Consider the following 26723-nt stretch of genomic DNA (forward strand, 5'->3'; position numbering starts at 1 on the left):
GCGTATATTCGACGATAACCGTTCGGGATAATATAAAATCTGCTCGCCATGTAGACCTAATTTTATAACAAAATGACGACTGTCTATTTACTTTATTTTATAGTTCTTCCACATTCACTTTCAAATTATCGGCGTCAGTTGCCATCTAATAAAGTTGATGCGATTGTTGGTTCTAGTACACAATCGCTTAGAAAAAGAATCAATAAATGCATCAAATGTGGGAGATGAATTTAGAATACTTAAATGGTACATGCCTAGCATATCTTGTGCTGTTAGGGTTTCTTCAGAAACATTATGTAAAACAATTTAAAACACATCGCACGGTTTGCATTTTGAAATTTTGCGTATACCTGGATTTGCTTAAATATTTCTACTGTGTTTGTCTGTAGCTTCAGTTCATAAGCCTTTATAATTAGATGCCCAACATATTTGGCAATCACGCAGAAAACAACACCGAAGTTTCTACATTTGTGCTAATTTAACACACAGGCTGTGTGTCATTTCAACTAACGGCATTTGACACACAACTCCAAATGGAGAGTGAGTTGTTCTAACTACTTGTTTGTGTTATATTTTAACACACTCGTGTTAACACATAGACATGTCGTTGAAATAACACAACATTTTTTTTTTTTACACTGTAGTATGCGCCCTATTGAAATTTTCATGTTTCAGAATGCTGCGGTACTTCTACAAACAATAATTTTTATGGTGGTAGTTGGTGAGTACTTTAAATTATATGTCCGTAGCCAAACTCCCTCTATAAACATTGTTGCGTGAGTACCTTAGGATTCTGAAACATATATTTTTGGATAGCGCACATATTAGTTCCTAAGTGAAGTCTTAATCCGACTACGGTAGGTCCCATAGTATTGGAGCTATATACCTTTAAAGTTCATTTTTTAAGTTTTTCGGCAGCCTATAACTCCGAAAGGAAGCGTTTGTACACCCAGGTTGGTCTATACTTTTTTCTTATCTTGGTGTCAGAAATTACTTCCCAAACATTGTCGGTGTTGTTTTGAAACATCCTATATATCCAAAAAGGAATATTAAACAAAAGTTAGAGCTTTCGATTTACATGTAGGGTAAAGGCACCGAATATGGAATACTTTTTGTTTCTTCTTTATTTCTCAGAAATGCGTATTCCAGAATAAAAATATTATACATCATAATACTTGCGGTACCTTTGCAAAACAAAATACAAGTATGAAAGTGTGTTCCACATTATTGATTTTTTACAATAGTACAAAATTGAAAGAAACTCAATTCCCATATTAGGCACACCCCGCTCCTAATATGGAACACAATCTGTTCTTAAAATGGAATACTAGAACAAATGTGTGCGTCTGCCTACAATACGACATTTGGACAATTCGAGCATGGGCGATGCATTCGAGCAATTTATTTGCTTATTTAAGGAATAAATTTACTTAGATATTAGTTCAAGGAAAGAAGTATATGAAGTGTTCAAGCCTCGAACTCCGAAATCACATAGGCCCTTAATATAAGTCTACGAATTGAAAAGGACTCGGTCCAGCCTCCAGAAAAGTACCATCTCTTCATACGCCTGATGGGACTGAGGAAAATAAGGGAAAACCTCACTCAGAATGGGCGGTCTGAGCAGTGATCGTGCCCATGCTCGAATTATCCAAATGTCGCGTTGTAGGCATTGAGGCCTATAAGTCTATAAGACAAGTAAACAAAAATTACATAACATTCTTAAGATAATTAAAACATGAAACAGCAGAAGTACCAGAATTTTACGTAGTACAAAGATAATTTGTAATGTGCCATTACAGTCTAATGAAATTATGTTTTAATAGGAGGGTGCCCGAAATTTTTTGCACCGACTGTACTTGATGTTTAACAAAAAATTTCTGGCTGTTCATATAATTCGTAATTTTATTTGTTATTCTATTTCAAATTAACATGGAAAAACTAAAAAATTCATTGGGAATGATAGTTTTGGGAATCAATATCTTTATTTATATTTTAAATTAGTTATAAGTTTTGTATATGGATATGTAAATGGATTATTACAATTCTTACGGTGTCAGTGCTATCCGAAAATATAGATCCACTATTGGACGGAACTTTCCAGATCAAATAACCAATCTAAAATTCGACAGAATTTTCAGGACCACCCTTCACCTCTCTTTTAGATACCTAGGTCCTTCTAAAATCTAGTTTAATCCAGATTTTACCAAATTTTATTCGTTTCAAAGCCCCACCGCCAAAATGCTTAGTTTTGATTGGCTGATAAACCCACGCTATGATATTAGGGCGCAATTATTCCATTCCAAGCCGGAAAATCTTGCTGACAACAGCCAGATTTCGATCGTCGAGCTTAAAAGGTCGCAACGGAGTGAGAAAAACTGCATTAAAAGGTAAAACTAATATAATAGTCGAATAACTACCAAGCAGGAAGCTACGGAGCCATAATTTGTTAGTTTTCATAGTAAAAACCGGACTGAAGAAATAAAAAATAGACGACGCCATGTTGTGCAGATATTGTTAGTTATGGACAGGCTTTGTAAAGTGCATCAGTTTGCGAGTTTTCTTAGGAATCTATAAACAGTTTCGGAGGAGTGGTGTTTTCTCCCTTAAAATATTCTTATCCTTAAAATTATTCCTTTTCTATTTACGTAAGGCCTGCCTCACTACCGTTTGTGTTCGTGTATGTAGTGGATGTGATTTCTTTTTGTATTTATTTATTAGTAACATGGCGGTATTTAATTTTGTGGTAGTCAGTCCAGTAATCACAATGCACGTGTAAATTTCAGTAAGGGCTCCTATCTGACTCCCAAATTGGGAGTACGGCTTCCAGCGGGATGAGTTGAACATGTAGTTTGTTCCGGGTTCCTGCCCCTTCAGGGCAGGGGTCCTATTGCTAGCTAATACTCCGATATGTCCCCTCAGGGCATCGATTAAATAGGTCGAGTAAAGAATATGATTTAGTAAATATAAGGGCCAGTTGGCCCTGTTCATTTCTTTCCTTTCGTTACCTTTCATAGAGCCGATTTAACATGGTAACATCTGAATGATTTCTGTGTATATTTATTAGTATAACATGTATTAATGTAGTGTGTAGTATGAATGTGGCATGATGTGTCTTGTAGTTCGAGTAGTATGTGTATATTTGTAATGTAGTATCAGTGATAGTGATAATTAAGTGATGAAAGAGTGTGTTGGACAGTGTAGTATTTACTATGCGATAAATTTTTATTACTCCGTCATTAAGTGAACGTAATATAGTATAATAATTCCGTGTACAAGGTCACATTCAGTTGTTCAAGGGTTCATTATATCGTCGCTAGCCCTAGTGTCAGAAGTCAGTACTAACCGCCATTCTTCCGTCGAGGTGCTTAGTGATTTAGTTTTCATGAAATTGACCTTTCTTTCCGAAATAAAACCTAGAAGGTATAATTCACAGCCCATATGAATGTACAGTTAGGTCAAGTGACCCAAAATTAATATATTCTGAAAGTTTCAACATTCTGCATAGTCTAGAAATCTAAATATTTAAATAAATAAACAATACGTAAATTTTTAACAGAAGTCGGGCGATATGATGCTAGTTCTTCGCTTTGAAAATATATTAAATGTCCATTTTTCTTCGTGGCTGTAGAATTTCATTGTTGATGCAGAATTTTATAAACATTAGACATTATCGCAGATAATTCTATTTTCAGTGAACATACATAGGATTTTTTTTTCTTTCGTTCTTAATAAAGCTACCAAGTATTACATAGTATTGTGTGTGTGGTAAAAGAGTCTTGGGTTCGAGTGAGGTTGTCGTGCGGTGATCGGAATGGGAAAATGTTTGTAGTGATTATAGATTTTAAAGTATTATGATGAAATGTGTAAATAGGCTGGGCGTAGATAGAGGAAACAGGGTGTTTGTAGAATATAGCGTCGTGGCAAATGAATATTAATGTGAATATGAATATTAATAAGTATATGAATATTGTAGTAAATGAATATAGAATATAGGACACCCATATAGTTAAATATATAGTAGCCCAGTGAATACTTCGCCGCGTGTTGATATATAGATATTGAATAGATACGTGTAACTACAAACATCTCAGGTTCTGACCCCTGCACCATAATATCACGCGGACCGGAGGGCGATATATAGTCGGACTACGGTAATACTTTGTAGTTTATGTGTCATAATAGTAATCAACCATAGTAATACCATCTGATAGAATGGGTAGCATCATATAATCGCTGACTAGACATATTGAATAATAAATTATGAAAAGACAATAGTAGTTAGACAACAGGGCTGTAGTGAATCATATCTTCTGGTCGGTTTTAAAAATAGAATGTACCACTCCGTGAGATTTTTCTTTTTCCTTCACGTTACCTACTCAGGCTAGCTTACAATGTTCATGGAGGCGACAGCTCTGATAGGGTACAGAACCAAATATAGTCGATTCGCGTACCCGGATGTCGACCCCTAGTCCCTTTAAGTATTTTCATTTCTTTTCTTAGTTTAATTAGACGAGGGAAATTAACGACATCCCAGACTGTGGCGTGTCTGCGCGGGGTAGCTATCGGTGAAATTTGGCAATAGAAATCACCGATCCAAAATTTAGTTTATTTAATTTTTTTTTTATTTCGGCAAATCGTTAGTTAGGGATATCTTAGCTAATACTTCTATTCTAGTTTCATTACTGTCCTCGAACCTTCTTAGTTTTTCTAAGGGGTCGAATATTTTTTTTTACTTAGAGATTTCAAAATTGGGGACGCAGTTACCTGGTCCCTTTCCCCCCCCCCTCCTTTTTTCCTGCTGGTCTGGGCCGGATACGGGGATCGGATTTCAATCTTACAAGCCAACTCTTGTGGGATTGGGATCTGATGGACACAGAACTTGCATCCTTGGCAGCAGGACGCCCCTTGAGTCTACGTATTTGAGTAGACCACCCTTTCTGGCATGTTAAGAATATTTTGGCTATGGATTTTGTTGAGAGCGAAATTCGACTTCTAACTTTGTAGCGTTAGTTATTTCTCACTTAAGTCTTTGGCGCCCCTATTCTTCGTCTTCCTTCTTCTCTATCTCTCTCTCTGTCTTCATTTCTTCAAGTTTTTTTTAATTTTTTCAACCTTCCCCCCCCCCGATTTTGAACTTGTTGCTTACAATTTATTTAACTTACAACTCTGATCTGAAATTACCAGCTGAGACGTTGCAAGACACGATTCATAGATAAAGTAGATAATAATTGGGTCCTCCGTCACATTTTGACCTATCGCTGAAATGAACAAAGACTTAGTATTTGACGACACTTCGATTACGTTCTTTCACCGTCGTTCCTCTTAAGTTTTTTTTTTTAATCCGTTGGTCACTTTCCTTTCTGTTTTGGTTTTCAATTACCTTGTAGTTAACCTGGGCCCAGAAATTGTATTTTGATTTACCTAGTTATATCTAGAAATGCTCTGTGTTACGTGCCTGCCTCACAAAGTTTTTTTTTTTCCTTCATGATTTAAACACGAATTGATTATATAAAAGTTAAAAATTTATAGACGCGCGGTATCAGATAAAAGTTAATTTGTTTCCAAATGTAATGTTGGAAGTCATTTGTTTTCTTGGACAATGTTGCAACCTTGAAAAATTTTATTGTTGGGGATGATTAATTTAAATGTGTGCGCATTTATTATAAATATATATATATATATATATAGAGAAATAAATACTTCGAAATGTATGTGTAATTAGTATGTGAATATGATGTTAAAGTAAAAGTATGATATTAAATGTATTATGAATATATGTAAGAGCGCTCGTGTCTGTCCCCCTAGACGTGTATTGGTTGCTATAGTTTACCAGAAGTCTTCCGACGAATTAAGAATGTAGATTTTGTTAAGAATACCGCCGTGCACTTAAGTAATTTTCCTTTTCTTCTGAATCAATGTAAGTGATAACCTCTGTACTTATATAATGGCATGCATTGAAAAAATATCGGCAGGTCTAAACGTAACCCACATCATAACAAATATTATCCCTGGACAATTAACCTAAAACCATTGTGGAAAGTGCACCTTGAATCCTTCTCACCTACATGTGTATCCTATGACTTGACCAGTTTTTTTTTTATCCTCAATTTGAACCATCATACTCCGTACACCTGTGGAAGATCATTTTTTTTAATCCGAACCATGTATAAACATATACGAAAGTGATCCTAATGAAAGGTCTCGTGAAGTGTCCCAGTGTTGGATAAATAACTTGAAATTATTCGATTAATAAATTTGGAAATAGACCGTCTAAGAGGAAAAACCTCCTCTAGTGAAAGTTATTTTCTCGAAATCCCTAGATGGGTATAGACGTAGCAGTGTGCGATTGCAGATATAAACTGTTACCAGTTACAAACCAAATATAGACGACGAATGGTTTTGTAAACCAATAGATATATATATATACATATAGAGATATATATAAATGACCACAAATTAAGTTAAATGGAGCGAAACGTTTTGGACACCACGACTAGTGCGTGAGTTGTGATTTGGACGCTCGAAATTATTAATATTTTAATATCTCGACGTGAGGTAGAGACTCATATAAGTTCTAACACCAAAAGTTTTTTTTTCTTCCCTCTTTGTCCAATTTTTTTTTTTAAGTGAAATAAGTTTTTTTTTCTTTTGCGTATGTCGCAAATCATCATTTTGCTTTAGCATGCCTAAGATATGATACGTGTAATTATTTTGTTTTCCTTTCTCTTTCGTTTGTCAATATGATTGAATATATAAAAAATTACTAAAATATAACACTATGTACTCTATTAATATATAACCAAGAACTTGTGCTTTTAATATTTTCTTCATAATTATTTGTTTTGTCCTTTTTTTTTCACTATAAATGTAATAAACTATTTATACCTTTGTAGTTAGTTGGTTTCCTTTAAACATATATACACTGTCCTGAGTGAGTGAGCGAGTGAATGCATGATAGATTTAATATAAGCAATTCTAGTGATATCATTTGTCATATTAACATCTGTAATATATGTGTCATGTTTTAATATGTGTGTTAAGGTAAATAACCTAGGTCATGAAGGACCGTCACTAATGGTTTAAATCGGCTCGAGGAGTGAAGCAAAAATAGCAGGATAAGCCTAAATACGACATCTTTCTTCCAGGAAGTTGAGACTTTTATTGATGCGATACATAAATTTATATTGAGTTGATAAGTGTGATTTTTTTTTCCTCGGCTAACTCATATGTGTGGTCGATCCTAGAGGACAGAGTTCAGATGCTGGATAGTTATCAATCACCGGTTGGAATAACTTTACAAAGAATTAAACTTCACTTTTCTCATTTCCAGGTCTAGGTCTGGGCAACCCCATGATCGTGGTGCCTGGAGCTAGGTCTGGGTGGCATGAGGGAACATGTGTCTATTCCGAAGCATTCCAAAATTGATTAGTTGTTAACAACATTTAGAATGATTCATCTTTCAACGACTTTCCCGACCTTTTACTATATTTCCGGAATTATCCAGTAATCTGTTTCTCATTAAAATACCCTATCTCTTTTCTTTCTTCTTTACCTACCTCCTTCTTTTACCCTTCTACTTTCTTCTCTTTCTTTCCTATTTCTAAATGAAAGAAAACGGAGTCATGATTGAGAGTAGTCGCTATTGGCACGGTCAGTAAGTTGTTTCGATGAGTTTTCTTCGGGAGTCCGATATGGAATAATTAACAATAACAAAAGGTTTATTGGAAGTTACTCTATTGGAAAATAATCTGGATTTCAATCAGTAAGTGATCTTTCGTAATCGTCCTCATTAAAGAAAATTAATTTCAGCGACTCCTCTCCAACTCTACGTTAGCTCTTTTATCTTCGTTAAATTTTTACGTCTTCTTTCAATTTTGGCTAACCGTGACAGGATCTGTTGCCCTAGAAACGACGGTTACTATGGCAACGGCACAGATGGTTTTCTTTCAATTTTGGCGACCGTTGACATCGGACAGTTACCATGGAAACAATTGTTTTCCCTGGTAACGAATCTGAAATTATTTATTAAACACTGTTTAGGATCGAGCACATATTGACTTGGCCACAAAAGGTGCATAATTAAAAGTTACAGTGAGATTAAATAATTATAGTCATTGGCTGTTCTGCTATCTTTGTCTCTCTCTGTAGAAAGGGGGAAATGAAGGAATTTGTCAAAGTAAATTCTAAAAATTGAAAATGCTGGAAGTTGACCCAAGGAGGGAATTAGATAGGAGTCCCTTAATTTATGAATAGTACCTGATTAATAAGTCTTGTTAGTTGATAAGTATATAATTGCATGTGTTTATATTGTGTCTTTTTGGGTGTAAGCTATGGCAACCAATAGAGAAGTCGTATCACACGAGAACGCGGAAGTCTCATGTACACAATGTACATTAGAAAGTAGTGAGAAAAGAGCTCGCGTCTCCCGTAGGCTAGTGAGGTGTCACGAATGTGGGCTGAAATGGATTCATTTCCGTTGTATTAATTTAGAGGATACTGCTGAAAATGCAGAAAAGGTCCGGGCTGGTGAGATAGTCAAATACTGCAAAGAATGTGAGGGGAAGCTCCACCAGTCGCGTGAACCCATGAGTTTATCCTCGGAGAGAGAAACTGAACATCCCGATTCAGACGGTGAGCGAGGGTTTAGTACCCCGAAGAACCGAGGCCAAATATCTCCAGTGGAGATATCTGACCTCGATGATGATGAAAGATATGGGGATCCAGTTGGTGATAAACCCAAAGAAAAGAAAAGGAAGACTGGGTCATCTAATAATGACGCTCTCCTCCTTTCATTGCAACAAATGCTACAAGAAATAAATGAAAAAATAGATAAGAATAGTCTGGAAATGAGACGCGAAATGAATGAAAATAGCCGCGAAATAAATGAAAAAATAGATAATAATAGCCGAGAGATGAGACGTGAAATAAATGAAAAATTTGACACCTCGAAACGAGAAACCGAATCGCGATTCGAGGTGCTAACTCACAAAATAGACAACATATGTTTGGACTTTGCTTCCTCAATAAACAAATTGAGAGAGCAAACGTCTACTGACATCGATTTGGTCAGATGCGAGGCTCAACAGTCCATAAAGCAACTTCAGCAGGAGACTGAAAGTAAATTAGATCATGTAAATTCTGAAATTGAAGAAATGGATACAAAATTACATAAAATCGACAATAAACTGGAAACACAGCAGGCCGAAATTGATAGTTTAAAATCAACCTTGTCAGACTTATCATTGAAAACCGAACTGGAAGTAACTGACCAGAAAGTTTTGAAAATTCAAAATGACATAGTAAATATTCGAAAAGAAATGACAAAATCTAGTCGCGAAAAATCAGAGGTAACCTATCCTTTCCCCGGTAACGATTCCTCAGGAATATTACCCGCTACAACTACCCGTGGCGCAGGAAAAGAAAATTTAATGTCGGTTGATGCACGGGATATTGCGACGCACTACCCCATGCATCGGTCAGAACCCAAGTCGTGGTTCAATTCTAATAGTGTGCCGAATCAGTCGAGTGTTGTGACGACTACGGTCACTAGCGTGAGTGCTCCCTCCTTACATGGAGGTATACAATCACATAGCGTGTTGCCGGGAAAAGGAGATGGGTGCCATTCTGAGTCGTTGTTCATGGGTGCGATTGGTCCGGTGATGGAGCCCAACATGTTCAATACGACCAACAAAATCCCTTTCCCTTACATGGGTAGTTATAACACCGCTACTACGTCGTCGGTGGTAAATCCGGTGACGACTCCGATCGTGCAGGAGAATATGTTAATTCCCAGTAACTATTCCCCTACTCATGTTAGCGTGAGCTCTAAAGTGTCCCTCCGGGATATTGAACATTTTCCCACGTTTGATGGGAACATTGCGAACTGGTTACCTAGTGTTTTCCTGCTACCTAAAAGGTGAAAGTATCGGAACTCACAATTTCCAAAATCTTAAGCTTCTCAACTGTACCGAGGACAAAAAACGTGAACTTCTATCTCAATACCCAAAGTGAATGTTACACTGTCTCATTTGAGTGTATGAGTGTATGAGTGTATGAGTGAGTAGTTAGTTTATTGGTATTAATACATGTTAATTCTATTCAACAAAATTTTGTTATTCAAACAAAATTTTTTTTAACGACGCCGGGGAACTGTAATGTGCCATTACAGTCTAATGAAATTATGTTTTAATAGGAGGGTGCCCGAAATTTTTTGCACCGACTGTACTTGATGTTTAACAAAAAATTTCTGGCTGTTCATATAATTCGTAATTTTATTTGTTATTCTATTTCAAATTAACATGGAAAAACTAAAAAATTCATTGGGAATGATAGTTTTGGGAATCAATATCTTTATTTATATTTTAAATTAGTATAAGTTTTGTATATGGATATGTAAATGGATTATTACAATTCTTACGGTGTCAGTGCTATCCGAAAATATAGATCCACTATTGGACGGAACTTTCCAGATCAAATAACCAATCTAAAATTCGACAGAATTTTCAGGACCACCCTTCACCTCTCTTTTAGATACCTAGGTCCTTCTAAAATCTAGTTTAATCCAGATTTTACCAAATTTTATTCGTTTCAAAGCCCCACCGCCAAAATGCTTAGTTTTGATTGGCTGATAAACCCACGCTATGATATTAGGGCGCAATTATTCCATTCCAAGCCGGAAAATCTTGCTGACAACAGCCAGATTTCGATCGTCGAGCTTAAAAGGTCGCAACGGAGTGAGAAAAACTGCATTAAAAGGTAAAACTAATATAATAGTCGAATAACTACCAAGCAGGAAGCTACGGAGCCATAATTTGTTAGTTTTCATAGTAAAAACCGGACTGAAGAAATAAAAAATAGACGACGCCATGTTGTGCAGATATTGTTAGTTATGGACAGGCTTTGTAAAGTGCATCAGTTTGCGAGTTTTCTTAGGAATCTATAAACAGTTTCGGAGGAGTGGTGTTTTCTCCCTTAAAATATTCTTATCCTTAAAATTATTCCTTTTCTATTTACGTAAGGCCTGCCTCACTACCGTTTGTGTTCGTGTATGTAGTGGATGTGATTTCTTTTTGTATTTATTTATTAGTAACATGGCGGTATTTAATTTTGTGGTAGTCAGTCCAGTAATCACAATGCACGTGTAAATTTCAGTAAGGGCTCCTATCTGACTCCCAAATTGGGAGTACGGCTTCCAGCGGGATGAGTTGAACATGTAGTTTGTTCCGGGTTCCTGCCCCTTCAGGGCAGGGGTCCTATTGCTAGCTAATACTCCGATATGTCCCCTCAGGGCATCGATTAAATAGGTCGAGTAAAGAATATGATTTAGTAAATATAAGGGCCAGTTGGCCCTGTTCATTTCTTTCCTTTCGTTACCTTTCATAGAGCCGATTTAACATGGTAACATCTGAATGATTTCTGTGTATATTTATTAGTATAACATGTATTAATGTAGTGTGTAGTATGAATGTGGCATGATGTGTCTTGTAGTTCGAGTAGTATGTGTATATTTGTAATGTAGTATCAGTGATAGTGATAATTAAGTGATGAAAGAGTGTGTTGGACAGTGTAGTATTTACTATGCGATAAATTTTTATTACTCCGTCATTAAGTGAACGTAATATAGTATAATAATTCCGTGTACAAGGTCACATTCAGTTGTTCAAGGGTTCATTATATCGTCGCTAGCCCTAGTGTCAGAAGTCAGTACTAACCGCCATTCTTCCGTCGAGGTGCTTAGTGATTTAGTTTTCATGAAATTGACCTTTCTTTCCGAAATAAAACCTAGAAGGTATAATTCACAGCCCATATGAATGTACAGTTAGGTCAAGTGACCCAAAATTAATATATTCTGAAAGTTTCAACATTCTGCATAGTCTAGAAATCTAAATATTTAAATAAATAAACAATACGTAAATTTTTAACAGAAGTCGGGCGATATGATGCTAGTTCTTCGCTTTGAAAATATATTAAATGTCCATTTTTCTTCGTGGCTGTAGAATTTCATTGTTGATGCAGAATTTTATAAACATTAGACATTATCGCAGATAATTCTATTTTCAGTGAACATACATAGGATTTTTTTTTTCTTTCGTTCTTAATAAAGCTACCAAGTATTACATAGTATTGTGTGTGTGGTAAAAGAGTCTTGGGTTCGAGTGAGGTTGTCGTGCGGTGATCGGAATGGGAAAATGTTTGTAGTGATTATAGATTTTAAAGTATTATGATGAAATGTGTAAATAGGCTGGGCGTAGATAGAGGAAACAGGGTGTTTGTAGAATATAGCGTCGTGGCAAATGAATATTAATGTGAATATGAATATTAATAAGTATATGAATATTGTAGTAAATGAATATAGAATATAGGACACCCATATAGTTAAATATATAGTAGCCCAGTGAATACTTCGCCGCGTGTTGATATATAGATATTGAATAGATACGTGTAACTACAAACATCTCAGGTTCTGACCCCTGCACCATAATATCACGCGGACCGGAGGGCGATATATAGTCGGACTACGGTAATACTTTGTAGTTTATGTGTCATAATAGTAATCAACCATAGTAATACCATCTGATAGAATGGGTAGCATCATATAATCGCTGACTAGACATATTGAATAATAAATTATGAAAAGACAATAGTAGTTAGACAACAGGGCTGTAGTGAATCATATCTTCTGGTCGGTTTTAAAAATAGAATGTACCACTCCGTGAGATTTTTTTTTTCCTTCACGTTACCTACTCAGGCTAGCTTACAATGTTCATGGAGGCGACAGCTCTGATAGGGTACAGAACCAAATATAGTCGATTCGCGTACCCGGATGTCGACCCCTAGTCCCTTTAAGTATTTTCATTTCTTTTCTTAGTTTAATTAGACGAGGGAAATTAACGACATCCCAGACTGTGGCGTGTCTGCGCGGGGTAGCTATCGGTGAAATTTGGCAATAGAAATCACCGATCCAAAATTTAGTTTATTTAATTTTTTTTTTATTTCGGCAAATCATTAGTTAGGGATATCTTAGCTAATACTTCTATTCTAGTTTCATTACTGTCCTCGAACCTTCTTAGTTTTTCTAAGGGGTCGAATATTTTTTTTTACTTAGAGATTTCAAAATTGGGGACGCAGTTACCTGGTCCCTTTCCCCCCCCCCCCTCCTTTTTTCCTGCTGGTCTGGGCCGGATACGGGGATCGGATTTCAATCTTACAAGCCAACTCTTGTGGGATTGGGATCTGATGGACACAGAACTTGCATCCTTGGCAGCAGGACGCCCCTTGAGTCTACGTATTTGAGTAGACCACCCTTTCTGGCATGTTAAGAATATTTTGGCTATGGATTTTGTTGAGAGCGAAATTCGACTTCTAACTTTGTAGCGTTAGTTATTTCTCACTTAAGTCTTTGGCGCCCCTATTCTTCGTCTTCCTTCTTCTCTATCTCTCTCTCTGTCTTCATTTCTTCAAGTTTTTTTTAATTTTTTCAACCTTCCCCCCCCCGATTTTGAACTTGTTGCTTACAATTTATTTAACTTACAACTCTGATCTGAAATTACCAGCTGAGACGTTGCAAGACACGATTCATAGATAAAGTAGATAATAATTGGGTCCTCCGTCACATTTTGACCTATCGCTGAAATGAACAAAGACTTAGTATTTGACGACACTTCGATTACGTTCTTTCACCGTCGTTCCTCTTAAGTTTTTTTTTTAATCCGTTGGTCACTTTCCTTTCTGTTTTGGTTTTCAATTACCTTGTAGTTAACCTGGGCCCAGAAATTGTATTTTGATTTACCTAGTTATATCTTGAAATGCTCTGTGTTACGTGCCTGCCTCACAAAGTTTTTTTTTCCTTCATGATTTAAACACGAATTGATTATATAAAAGTTAAAAATTTATAGACGCGCGGTATCAGATAAAAGTTAATTTGTTTCCAAATGTAATGTTGGAAGTCATTTGTTTTCTTGGACAATGTTGCAACCTTGAAAAATTTTATTGTTGGGGATGATTAATTTAAATGTGTGCGCATTTATTATAAATATATATATATAGAGAGAGAGAAATAAATACTTCGAAATGTATGTGTAATTAGTATGTGAATATGATGTTAAAGTAAAAGTATGATATTAAATGTATTATGAATATATGTAAGAGCGCTCGTGTCTGTCCCCCTAGACGTGTATTGGTTGCTATAGTTTACCAGAAGTCTTCCGACGAATTAAGAATGTAGATTTTGTTAAGAATACCGCCGTGCACTTAAGTAATTTTCCTTTTCTTCTGAATCAATGTAAGTGATAACCTCTGTACTTATATAATGGCATGCATTGAAAAAATATCGGCAGGTCTAAACGTAACCCACATCATAACAAATATTATCCCTGGACAATTAACCTAAAACCATTGTGGAAAGTGCACCTTGAATCCTTCTCACCTACATGTGTATCCTATGACTTGACCAGTTTTTTTTTTATCCTCAATTTGAACCATCATACTCCGTACACCTGTGGAAGATCATTTTTTTTTTAATCCGAACCATGTATAAACATATACGAAAGTGATCCTAATGAAAGGTCTCGTGAAGTGTCCCAGTGTTGGATAAATAACTTGAAATTATTCGATTAATAAATTTGGAAATAGACCGTCTAAGAGGAAAAACCTCCTCTAGTGAAAGTTATTTTCTCGAAATCCCTAGATGGGTATAGACGTAGCAGTGTGCGATTGCAGATATAAACTGTTACCAGTTACAAACCAAATATAGACGACGAATGGTTTTGTAAACCAATAGATATATATATATACATATAGAGATATATATAAATGACCACAAATTAAGTTAAATGGAGCGAAACGTTTTGGACACCACGACTAGTGCGTGAGTTGTGATTTGGACGCTCGAAATTATTAATATTTTAATATCTCGACGTGAGGTAGAGACTCATATAAGTTCTAACACCAAAAGTTTTTTTTTCTTCCCTCTTTGTCCAATTTTTTTTTTTAAGTGAAATAAGTTTTTTTTTCTTTTGCGTATGTCGCAAATCATCATTTTGCTTTAGCATGCCTAAGATATGATACGTGTAATTATTTTGTTTTCCTTTCTCTTTCGTTTGTCAATATGATTGAATATATAAAAAATTACTAAAATATAACACTATGTACTCTATTAATATATAACCAAGAACTTGTGCTTTTAATATTTTCTTCATAATTATTTGTTTTGTCCTTTTTTTTCACTATAAATGTAATAAACTATTTATACCTTTGTAGTTAGTTGGTTTCCTTTAAACATATATACACTGTCCTGAGTGAGTGAGCGAGTGAATGCATGATAGATTTAATATAAGCAATTCTAGTGATATCATTTGTCATATTAACATCTGTAATATATGTGTCATGTTTTAATATGTGTGTTAAGGTAAATAACCTAGGTCATGAAGGACCGTCACTAATGGTTTAAATCGGCTCGAGGAGTGAAGCAAAAATAGCAGGATAAGCCTAAATACGACATCTTTCTTCCAGGAAGTTGAGACTTTTATTGATGCGATACATAAATTTATATTGAGTTGATAAGTGTGATTTTTTTTTTCCTCGGCTAACTCATATGTGTGGTCGATCCTAGAGGACAGAGTTCAGATGCTGGATAGTTATCAATCACCGGTTGGAATAACTTTACAAAGAATTAAACTTCACTTTTCTCATTTCCAGGTCTAGGTCTGGGCAACCCCATGATCGTGGTGCCTGGAGCTAGGTCTGGGTGGCATGAGGGAACATGTGTCTATTCCGAAGCATTCCAAAATTGATTAGTTGTTAACAACATTTAGAATGATTCATCTTTCAACGACTTTCCCGACCTTTTACTATATTTCCGGAATTATCCAGTAATCTGTTTCTCATTAAAATACCCTATCTCTTTTCTTTCTTCTTTACCTACCTCCTTCTTTTACCCTTCTACTTTCTTCTCTTTCTTTCCTATTTCTAAATGAAAGAAAACGGAGTCATGATTGAGAGTAGTCGCTATTGGCACGGTCAGTAAGTTGTTTCGATGAGTTTTCTTCGGGAGTCCGATATGGAATAATTAACAATAACAAAAGGTTTATTGGAAGTTACTCTATTGGAAAATAATCTGGATTTCAATCAGTAAGTGATCTTTCGTAATCGTCCTCATTAAAGAAAATTAATTTCAGCGACTCCTCTCCAACTCTACGTTAGCTCTTTTATCTTCGTTAAATTTTTACGTCTTCTTTCAATTTTGGCTAACCGTGACAGGATCTGTTGCCCTAGAAACGACGGTTACTATGGCAACGGCACAGATGGTTTTCTTTCAAATTATCGAATTTGATTGGACTTATTCTTTATTAGACCTATGTTGTAAAATGCTTGTAAAACGAAATATTCGGAGAAGCAAACTACGTGCGACAAATAAAGTATACAAAAATACCCTATATAAAGAAAAAGTTCGAACATACTGGATTAGTGTCTTTTAAGGCGTCCAAATTTTTAATTCCAGTTTTACTTTACAAAACACTGGCCACAAACATTTTTCTCCATCTTTCATGGAACACGTTTCGTGGGACCATCTTTTACAAAGTGTCCACTTTAACCAATCTCCCTCCCCTCCCCTACACTACGCGACCACAATTTACCACAATGTCCACATTCCTCTCCATCGTCATCATCAGTAGGATTACTTAAACTTTCATGATCTTCGGTCAAATCACTCACTGTCTCTTCAGACTAACTTTCTAACTTGTAGCCACTTGATGTCCTTATCTTTGGCTGTTTCGATTGGATGTTTTGGGGGGAGGGGCTTGGAAATTTAAACATTTTTTAACTACTTGCAGAGATGAGGTAGAGGCAGCTTCTAAATCGTTTTTGTGTACAGTGCTCGTAACTACTTTAGCCTCATCTGGCTTTCGACCAAGCGTGTTGCAATGCTGTGGCTGTAGTTGTGGACTCACAATGCTGCCATGCTGTGGTAGAGGACTTACTATTTCAATTGGTACTGTCGTGCTGTTCTCTTTACTTTGCATTGTAGACGACACAGCATTTGGGACATTTGAACTAATAAGTAATCTGTGAAAATTTCATTCAAATCGGTTCACGCGTTCAGGAGTTATCGCAAGACACACAGACAGACAACACAAATGCAAAACGTCTCGACTAGGAGATGTTCGCTGACGCTCGGTCTAAAATAATATGTCAAGCCTGTCAGTCCACGTCACTCGATTTGGCGTATGGAGTCAACCAATAATCTCGCAGTGCGCTGATTCCAAACCTTTAGTAAGAAATTTAATCTTTCGTAGTTGATTTTGTTCATATTTATGGTCATTTACGAATGATTAAAAACCTCACTGAACGTTTGCCAACAGTGCACTGCAAGTTTATTGGTTGACGCCATACGCCAATTCAAGTGATGCGGACTATAATATAACTTACAATTCAGTTATTCTTCTTCACTTCTAGTTCACATACGTATGAACCTATTTAGGAATATTCCATATTAGGATCCTGCTAGTATTCCATATTAGGAAAATCGCTATTTTGGATAGTTCTCTTCCTACACACGTTTACGTGATTCTCAGTGTACTGAATCTTTATGCCCTTATGGTACACTATATATGTAATCTAAACATCACAAACTCAAAGATAATACATGCCTTTTTGTGTACATTCAGCAGCTTGGAAGGAGATCTCGACACTTCTAAGGTCTGGCAAAGCTAGTGATCATACACGCATGCGAGTAAAAACATTCAGTACGTAGAAGACTAGTGTCGATTTTCAGTGACAAGTTGCATATGCAGAAAAGTTAAGTTTGCCTTTCCAAAGGAAGCAGAAGCCTTTAAAATAGATATATAAAGCTTTATTTAAGAAAAAATATCCATATTATATTTCAGTAAGTCAAAAATAAGGTATAGCGGTTGCGGTAGTATATGTTGATGAAAGGAGGCAAAGGACTGGTATTACGATGTAAGCATGTGTGTCAGGCTGACACACATTGCTTGTTACAATGACAACTCGTGGCAACTTTTGTTGATCAATGCATTTAGTAGATAAATCGACAGTGATTGTAGGGAGATTTCGACATGTAGTTCCTTTGTTATAAGGAAGAAGGACTACCGTCTGGTTCATCTTAGTGTATACATGAGAGGTTTAAGTCACATAACAAACACGCTTTCTCAGCTTCTGGGTCATTTAGTCCGGTTTAAACCTAATGGTAAAGGGCCTTTGGTTTTAGATTATCACAGTAAATGTGTCAAAGATCCTGATATATTAAAGAGAGCCTCTAATGCTCCCACTACACATTACTCAAAATTTTCAATCCTAAATGTATCTTTCTTCCGCAGTTTGAAAAACGATTTCAATTTATCTTACGACAACTTAGTTCGTAGGAACCCTGGCAAAATGTTGTGAAAGAAGAATTTGAGAATTCAGTTTCAGTTGGAAGAAATCATTCTCTGTTGGATTCATCGCATATGCATTCCGAAAATGCTTGTGTAAAATTGTGATTTTCGATTATTGATTATTATTCGTAGTGAAATATTGAAATACAATATGTTGCAAAACAGGTTGAAAACAAAGTTCGTTGTTAACGAGCTTACACTGTTTCAGTGTTATTGTATTTCAACTTTGTTGTAATGAATTGCTGCAAAGTTTGCAAATAAGTCATACGTAGATAGTAGAAACCTTACATCTAGTATTTCATTGCGTTTTATGTTTGTTTTAAAAAAACAAACAAACAAAAAAAAAACACTGTTTTCAAAGATGTGAAGGATTTCAATGTTTATATAGTGTCGACATCTTCCATAGTAAATGTCGAGTTCTCCCGCAAGATTTCCAAAATCTACTGATCTGCACCGTTACCTTTACGTGTTCTTGCATTTGCAAGTACTGCATTCAAGCCAAGAGTTTGTATTTTAATAGCTAGGGTAAGGATTATTGTCAAATATTATTGCTTTTGCAGAGTAAAATTATCGTAACTTTCAGAGTAGTGTCGGGTTGTTTCTTAACCTTGTCCAAGTGTCCCTAAATGACCCTATTAACATAAAAGCCAAAGAATAAATATAAAAGTTTTCAATAAAACTTTACCAATGATCTCACGATTTCAGCCAATTGTTGGGGTGTGACCCCAACCATTTGCATATGTAATTCTTAACGCCTTATTCGAACAGTGGCGCACAGACACATGCGAAATAGTCCTTTGGTGAGTCCAAATTTAATATAAGGATCAATTATGTTAAACTCTGTAGAATCACTCCTAAAATTAGAATAAATTTACAGAAGAGCTGGGATTTCGGGAAGGGGAGTCCGAACCCTTAGGACTCACCTCTGCGAAAGTTCCTGGTGACGCACATACTGTTCCTAATACTAACAGACCTAGTGCTAATAATTCTGCAAATGCTATATGAAACTATAGGGCTTTTTTTTATAGTATCCACTTCTATTTATCAATTCTTCCTACCTGTATTAGTGTCGTATGAGTAGAAACTATATTTAAAAAAAGCCTTATAATCAGTGGCGTATTTAAAGGGGGTATTCTGGGCTTAAGACCCCTGAAATTTTATTTACTATATTAAAGTAAATAAAATATCTTGCACAAGTTTCACATTTCCAGGACTGAAATTAGCAAAGCCCCTCCTCCCGAAACAAAATCGTAATACTCCACTGCCTATAATTTTCTTTCAGCATTTGCGGAATTATTAAACCATCCTCATGCAAAATGTTTTTATTATAATATTGGCCTGCGTGATGATGGCTCATTTCTACTTTTATAAAATAGTATAGATTAGCTCCACAGATGACAGTAAATGCATATTTATTGGTATTTCAAAAGTTTAACACACGATTCTACGCCTCTGTAATGTGGTCCAGGGAGTTATTTTTGACATTATTACAGTTTAGCTGATGTTTCCAAAATACACGATCTTGATATCGTTTCTATGTACAGAACAAGAAATTAAAAGTACTCCTAAGTCATATTACAACTCTATCTAAGTTATTAGTAGTCACTGTCAAACTAAGGGATTGTTGCTTGGTTTTGTATAATGGGTCGTAACGTTTTGGAACTTTTTAGAGAAGCAAAAATGAGTGATTTATACTCTTGCTTCGCTTTACAATTTGTACAACTCTTAGAACTTACATAGTTAGTAATAGACATTTCAAGAAACCAAGTTATAACCAAATATATCAAAATTATCTTTTAAACTTTTTTCAGAAATTTCTAAACATTTCTTTCAAATAATAGCTTTTATTCCCTCAAAACGTAGCATATGTATAAACATAATGGGCCTCATGTAGAGTCGTTCTGACGCGTGATGAGTGCCATACTAAAGAGTTCGACTAACATATGTTTCCTGCAGTAGTCAGGCTTTTAGTATGGCGCTAATCATACTTCAAAACGACTTTGCATAAGGCCCAATATGTGTAAAACAACCACAAAACTTACACAAGGTCAGCAATATAAAATATTAAAAAATGATCACCATATTAAACTTCATTTGTGTCAAAGAAAACAACAGAATATCCACCAGATCTCAAAACAACAACTTCCAACATTCTTCCCGGTACTAATCAGAAATGAAATTCCTATCCTTAATACATTCTTCCCTGTCTGTCTAAAACAGAGAATAACCTTTGTCTTTCACATAGGTCTACCATCAAACGACTCGTTCGTTGATTTCCTGGGTCTTCTCAATTTTACTTTCGACCTCCTCGGTCACCATTGACATCATTGTCAACCTTCTGTTATCATTGACATCATTGTCGATCTTCTTATTCACCATTGACCTTATCGTCGATCTCGTCGGCCACCATCGACCTTCGATCGAGCTCTTCACCGATCACCTCGGTCACTTGCTACCTCGTAGCCGCTTTCCTCGATTACATTCGATTCCTTCGTTGATTTCCTGAACTCACTGAGCTTCACTGTCGACCTCCTAGGCTTTTTTGTTTACTTATGCGTGTACTTTAATACCAAATACGATTTCCACGGAAAATGTCAGTATAAACACATACATAACATTTAGGCAATATAAATTTATACTGAATAATGTATAAAGTTCTGCTTGTTCATGTATAGTTAGAGCATAAATTACAGTCCGGAATCGTTTTCTCCCACTACCAGATTTTAATACAAAATTCCACTATAAAACAAATAGGCACACATTTCTAGTGCTTGGACAAAATAGGTGTCTCTCTTCGCTCTGACGGTCTCGGGAAGGATTCCTCACGAAGGAAGCTACGTAAGGAGGGGTAGGACACACAATACTCCACTGTAAGCCGAGAGGGGTTAAAGTCGGGACAGAACTCCACTGCAAGCAAAGCCAGTGTTGTGGTAAGGAATCTCCCAATGTTCACTGCAAACAAAGAGAGAGAGAGGGGGGTAAATGTTCCCACAAAGCTGCATTGCAAGCCAGGGTTAAAAGAAGCCAAGAGCTTCAACGCAAGCTAAAGGATTTGGGCTTAAGTAAGGTACTTCCAGAGCTCTACTGCAAACCAAGGAAGGTGATTTGACCAGTCGGAGACTGATGCTTGTCGTTGATATCCTCTTGGTTATATAGGTCCCCCAGGGAAGGCGGTGGCACTGTTGTTTCTTCGTTGTCACATGACGAGCGGTGGGGCTGTTGTCCCTATCGTCTGCAGCTATAGTAATCCGTAGTAAGACACACTTGGTTGATGTTTGTAAACACAAGCGCATGTCGGTTGTTTGTAAACAAAACCATACAAGTTATTATAATATAATCCTTCAAAAACCATATAAAACCATATAAACAAACATAATAACCTTTATCAAACGCAATTCTTTCTACTTTTAATCATAATTAATCACATTACCAGAAACCAGTATTTGTTAACGCAATTAGATCCTAACGTTCCTATCCATGTTTTTTTTATAAAATCAAAGGCATGGTTGGCCAAACAGTCGATCACCAATGTGCATCAGGTAGATCTCGAAGCTTTTCCTTTTTTTAAGTGATATTATATATAAAAAGTGCCAGAATTTCTTTAGAATAACCTAACAGAAAGATAGTTTTGACATTTTCTTCGATTTTTCTTCTTTCTCTACAGTGTTCTTTCTATATTGATATAATTGGTTCTGTTGAATGAACGTTGTATAATAGGTTTCCTTTTCCTCTTCAAGTTCCAAACAAATAAATAACAGGTAAGAGAAAAGAGAAAGGTAAACAAAAAGAAAAAAATAATAAAAAGGAGTGAAAAAGAAGAGCCTGGTGTTATATAGAGAAACCATCTCGGCTTCACCAAATAAAAGAAAGAAATAACAAATAGCTTCGGCAGCAATGACGTCAGCGAGGTAGCTGTCATTCTGAAGAACAAAGACAAGATGGTGCAAAAAAAGGAAAGGTCTCTTATCAAGGTTGCCAGATACAAGTAAAAAAAAAATATAACACTGTTAAGTAAAGACAACAGGAAAGTAAACAGTTAAGTAAAGACAAGGATGAAATATAATCTACTAGTTAACAGTTTATTTTGTTACATTACAGTACATCAATAAATACGCGCAATTTATTCCAGTAGAATAAAAGTTGTCAATTATTATCGGCAATAAATTATTTTAAGGCTATAGCAATTCGTCGACAATAAATCATATTTATGTTAACGCTGTAGCAATTCGTCCTTTTTGATCTTTTCGAAAACTGCGCATGAGGTTTTATTCTCAAGCAAGTTGCTTTGTTCAGCTCGTTATCTGCTGGCTGATATACTATATGTTATATTTGGGCAATATTGTAGTTAAACAAATATTAAATTATTAAGAGTTAATGATATCTTTTAGGCTCTATCTCATCAACCAAACTATGTACTGTCATGTTGCTGGAGTCATAATGAAGAAGTTAATGAGGTTATATTTCAACACTAGTGGCACCTCAATCAGTAGTATGGTCCTCCTAAAGCATCGATAGTGACTACTTTTGTACTTAATAATTCTTGAACCACCCGACCGACCTCGAAAAAACTTTCAACATAGGTGAGGTTCGGGCCTGGTTTTTGTCATTTCACTTTGACGGTGCAACTTAGTGGAGGGGAAAATGTTTTAAAATGATTGAACATAACCAATATTAGTGTCAAATTCATAAGTTTTCCGGATCGCTGAGATGAACAGTGACATACCCGATATTATTTAAATCCAAATTCATCCCCAATTCTCGGGGGAGGATATATATATATATATATATATATATATATATATATATATATATATATATATATATATATATATATATATAAAATCGAAAATGACCGATATTAGTGTCGATTACATAGTTTTCGGTGTCGCAAAATCGAAGCCTTTCATCAGTAGTACAAATGATACAAAGGGAGTTTAGTGGCGCTAGAAACATAACACTTAAAGGTTGAATGATCTAAAATATGTCATATTCTGTATGTAAAATGTATATATACTGTTTTCCAAACAAAGGGAGATTGTTTGTCTGGAAAAGCCTCTTTGATGCATGCAATCCAGGCTGCGTGATACCCACAATCGAACATGGAGGCAGATCCGTGATGGTTTGGGGTACAATATCGTGGTAGACTTCGGGTCCCCTAATTGTTCTAGAGGAATGTTTCACTGCCAAAGACTATAGGGCTATTCTGGAGGACCATTTACATCTATGGTTCGAACATTCTTCCCAAACGTGGTGCAGTATTCCAGGATAACTGCCCCATTTACATTGCTAAACTTGTCACAGAGTGCTTCGATTAGCATGACAGTGAGGTTGAACATCTTCCATGGCCCGCTGAATCCCGGATCAGAAAATTATTGAACTTACATGAGATTTGTTATAGGATCGAGTGAGGAAGCGTTTCCCTCCACCACGTGCACGTGCTCAACTTGTCACTGTGCTTCAAGAAGAATGGTGGAAATCCCTCTGCAAATGTTGCGGGACCTCTAATAATCCTTCCCACGTCGCGTTGCTGTTGTACTGGCCGCCAAAGGCGCCTCAGCATTTTATTAAATACAAATTATGGCTCTCTACCAGGTCTTTCAGTTTCAATGCCTACTACCTGTATGTCAACTGGGATTACGTATCAGATGAGAAAAAACTTTTGTGACGAATTTCCAGAGCTCTTTCAGAAGGAACAGTTGCTTTTTTTTCGAGACAAGACAGTCTCGAATCTTGTTTCGTGCATAAGAGGATGTCTAACCCAAAAGTCAAGTATTATTTTGTTTCTTATGCTATACATATTTCTTGATTAATTCTAAATGAGTCCAAAATTTAACGCAAAATTCAATTCATTGTAGCTTATTACTGCAGTAGTTTAAACGATACAAATACGACGTTGATTGATTGACTTGTTTATTGGAATTTGTTGAGAACAGACCTTTGAACAGACCAAGAAGAAAATGGAACCATAATCTAAATATTCATCTTAAGGAGGTATTGATAACAATCCTTACTAGGTTGGCTTCGCACAGAATACGATTCAATAGCTAGGTATATTTTTTTTGCGGAGATGTTGTTCCAGGTATCTTAAGCCATAGAGTTAATTATATCACTTGGGAAGAACAAATACAAATATCTCTTTTACGAAGAAAAAACGGATTTTTTAAAATTCTCACCATGATAAAAGTGTACTAGTAATGTAAAGATTTGCACAATGATAGGTTGGTAATGTTATTTTAAGTCTTTACATGTTCTGTTGAAGTGATGTTACAGACTGAAAACTAGGAGTTTTATTGTCTTGGGTAAATTGAGGAATGGGTAAAATTGCATTCTAGAAACTTAGTCACAGGTTTGTACGAGAAACAATATGCATTAGATGAACGTTGTAGTAGAGTAGTAAGACATTGAATTACTTGAATATTTTAAAACGGATATCACTTAACTATTCAGAACAGGACTTTCTTAGTTCTCTCATCTCCTTGCCCTCCAAAACAACCTTCTTTCAACGATGCTCTTCCAAAGGCATTAATTAAAATGCGTTTAATATAAATACATAGTTTGATATATTTTATGTACCACTTTCAAAGATTTGCATCCCTTGCAGGCCCGCAGTAAGGATGGAATCGTGCATGAATTGTTATAGAAGGAGGAGAACCAATTTATTAGCAATAAAACATTGGATTTTAATACAGACAGGATTGGTGATTGATGATTGCTGTTTGTTTCTTTGTTCAAGGTTAGCATCCCTTTCCAGCTGTTTGTTTATTGAAGATCAGCATCCCTTTTCAACTCTGATGTTGAGGTTGATGTTTAAGAGGTACGGAGCTCAATCGGAAACAATTTTGATTGGACCTAGGTTCCAAGACAATTTGCAATACGTTGTTTGCATTTGATAAACCGAGAGCGCGGAAACTAATTGCGGGCAATCGGCTTAAGTCTGGGCCTGATCACAACCGCAGTAATGCATTCGAATTTTTAATGTTCCTCACCAAGAAACGAATCCGGGACCACGTGAACCAAATCTACTGTGCCAATTAACCATACCAGAGGAGATGACCCATATTTTAACAGTAATTGCCGAGTGGTAATGGTGCACTTCAGCGTAAGTTTTAGACAGCACTTCATCGTTGTAATACTAGAACAAATTGGCACATAATACTAAAATGGGTAAAGAAATTTAATACTATCTGTAGAATACAGGAAGAGGTCGAATCAATAAAATCGAGAACGCTAATGACAACTTCGTGAGTCAAACATATATTATCACGAATGGTGGCTAAATAACTGGTTTTATGGTCAAGAGATAAACATATGTTACATGTGTGGTGTTATAGGTGGCATTGTTTATGTTGCTGTGTTACAGATTGCATTATGTTTCCTATCGATTACTACTATGTACTGTGTATACTGTTGTTATAGGAAATATATTAAAACAGTCTATCCAGTTATTTCCAATTGGTTTATGCATGACCTAAAAGCGTGGTTTTATAAGGTGAATAAATCAGAGACAAACACAATGAGGACAGCAGGGGAAGGTAATGACGTACAGAGCAAGTTTTGCCAATGCAGTCATGAATCCATGAGTAGTAAGCATGCAAAACGCTACAGGTGTTCTGGTGTGCCTGACACCACTATTTTTTTTTATCAACATCACGTTATCTGCTCCTTCCCCTCTCCGTGTTCTTTAGTGAGAAGAGGAGCAACAAATTGTGACGTCAGTTGAATACGACACATTTTTTGCCCGACTCTGTATAGTTCCAATTTAATCCCCGGTGGAAGAGTGTGTCGTTTCAGAATGTTGGATAAACGTTAAAATATTTATAAATAACCTTGCTGCGAGAAAGAGCTTGTAATTCAAAGAAACTAAATAGTTGCGTCTATTAATTGGACGTTTTCAAAAAAACTAAAATAGTACCACTGCCTCTAACTGTAAGAACAGCTGATGCATCATTTTGACTTCAATTTTAGATACAAGGCCTGGCAACCCTTATAACAGCACCACAATGAATGGCACTTGACCTGAATCTTGTACTTTTCTTTCCATCCTTCTTGGATTCCCAACAACTGCAAACAACAGACTATTCTCATTTCTTGTCTTCTCCGATCCTTCTGAAGCCTTTCTTCATTTAAATTGTACACGGGATGAAGTGACAAAAAAAGGAGTGAATAAGAGCAGGATAATTGCAATCACTCCCTTTGACCACAACAAAAGAAGAACGAACATTAAAAGTACAGAAGCCGTAAGCGTCCTAATGAAGTTCACAATTTGCGTTCGTATTGGTTCACACCTAACAATAGTGCACAATGGATAAATGAGTTTTATTCATATTCTTT

General features: G+C 36.0%; 1 protein-coding gene across 1 annotated transcript in view; it reads left to right on the plus strand.

Moving 5' to 3' along the window:
• The window catches only part of LOC145675126 (adenylate cyclase type 2-like), a 1402841-nt gene that overhangs the window by 1374515 nt on the left and 1603 nt on the right, over positions 1–26723 (plus strand). The gene's annotated exons all lie outside the window — the stretch shown is intronic.

The sequence above is a fragment of the Thermobia domestica genome, chromosome 18 (assembly GCF_964235325.1).
Source record: "Thermobia domestica chromosome 18, izTheDome1.hap1.1, whole genome shotgun sequence".
Lineage (NCBI taxonomy): Eukaryota > Metazoa > Arthropoda > Insecta > Zygentoma > Lepismatidae > Thermobia > Thermobia domestica.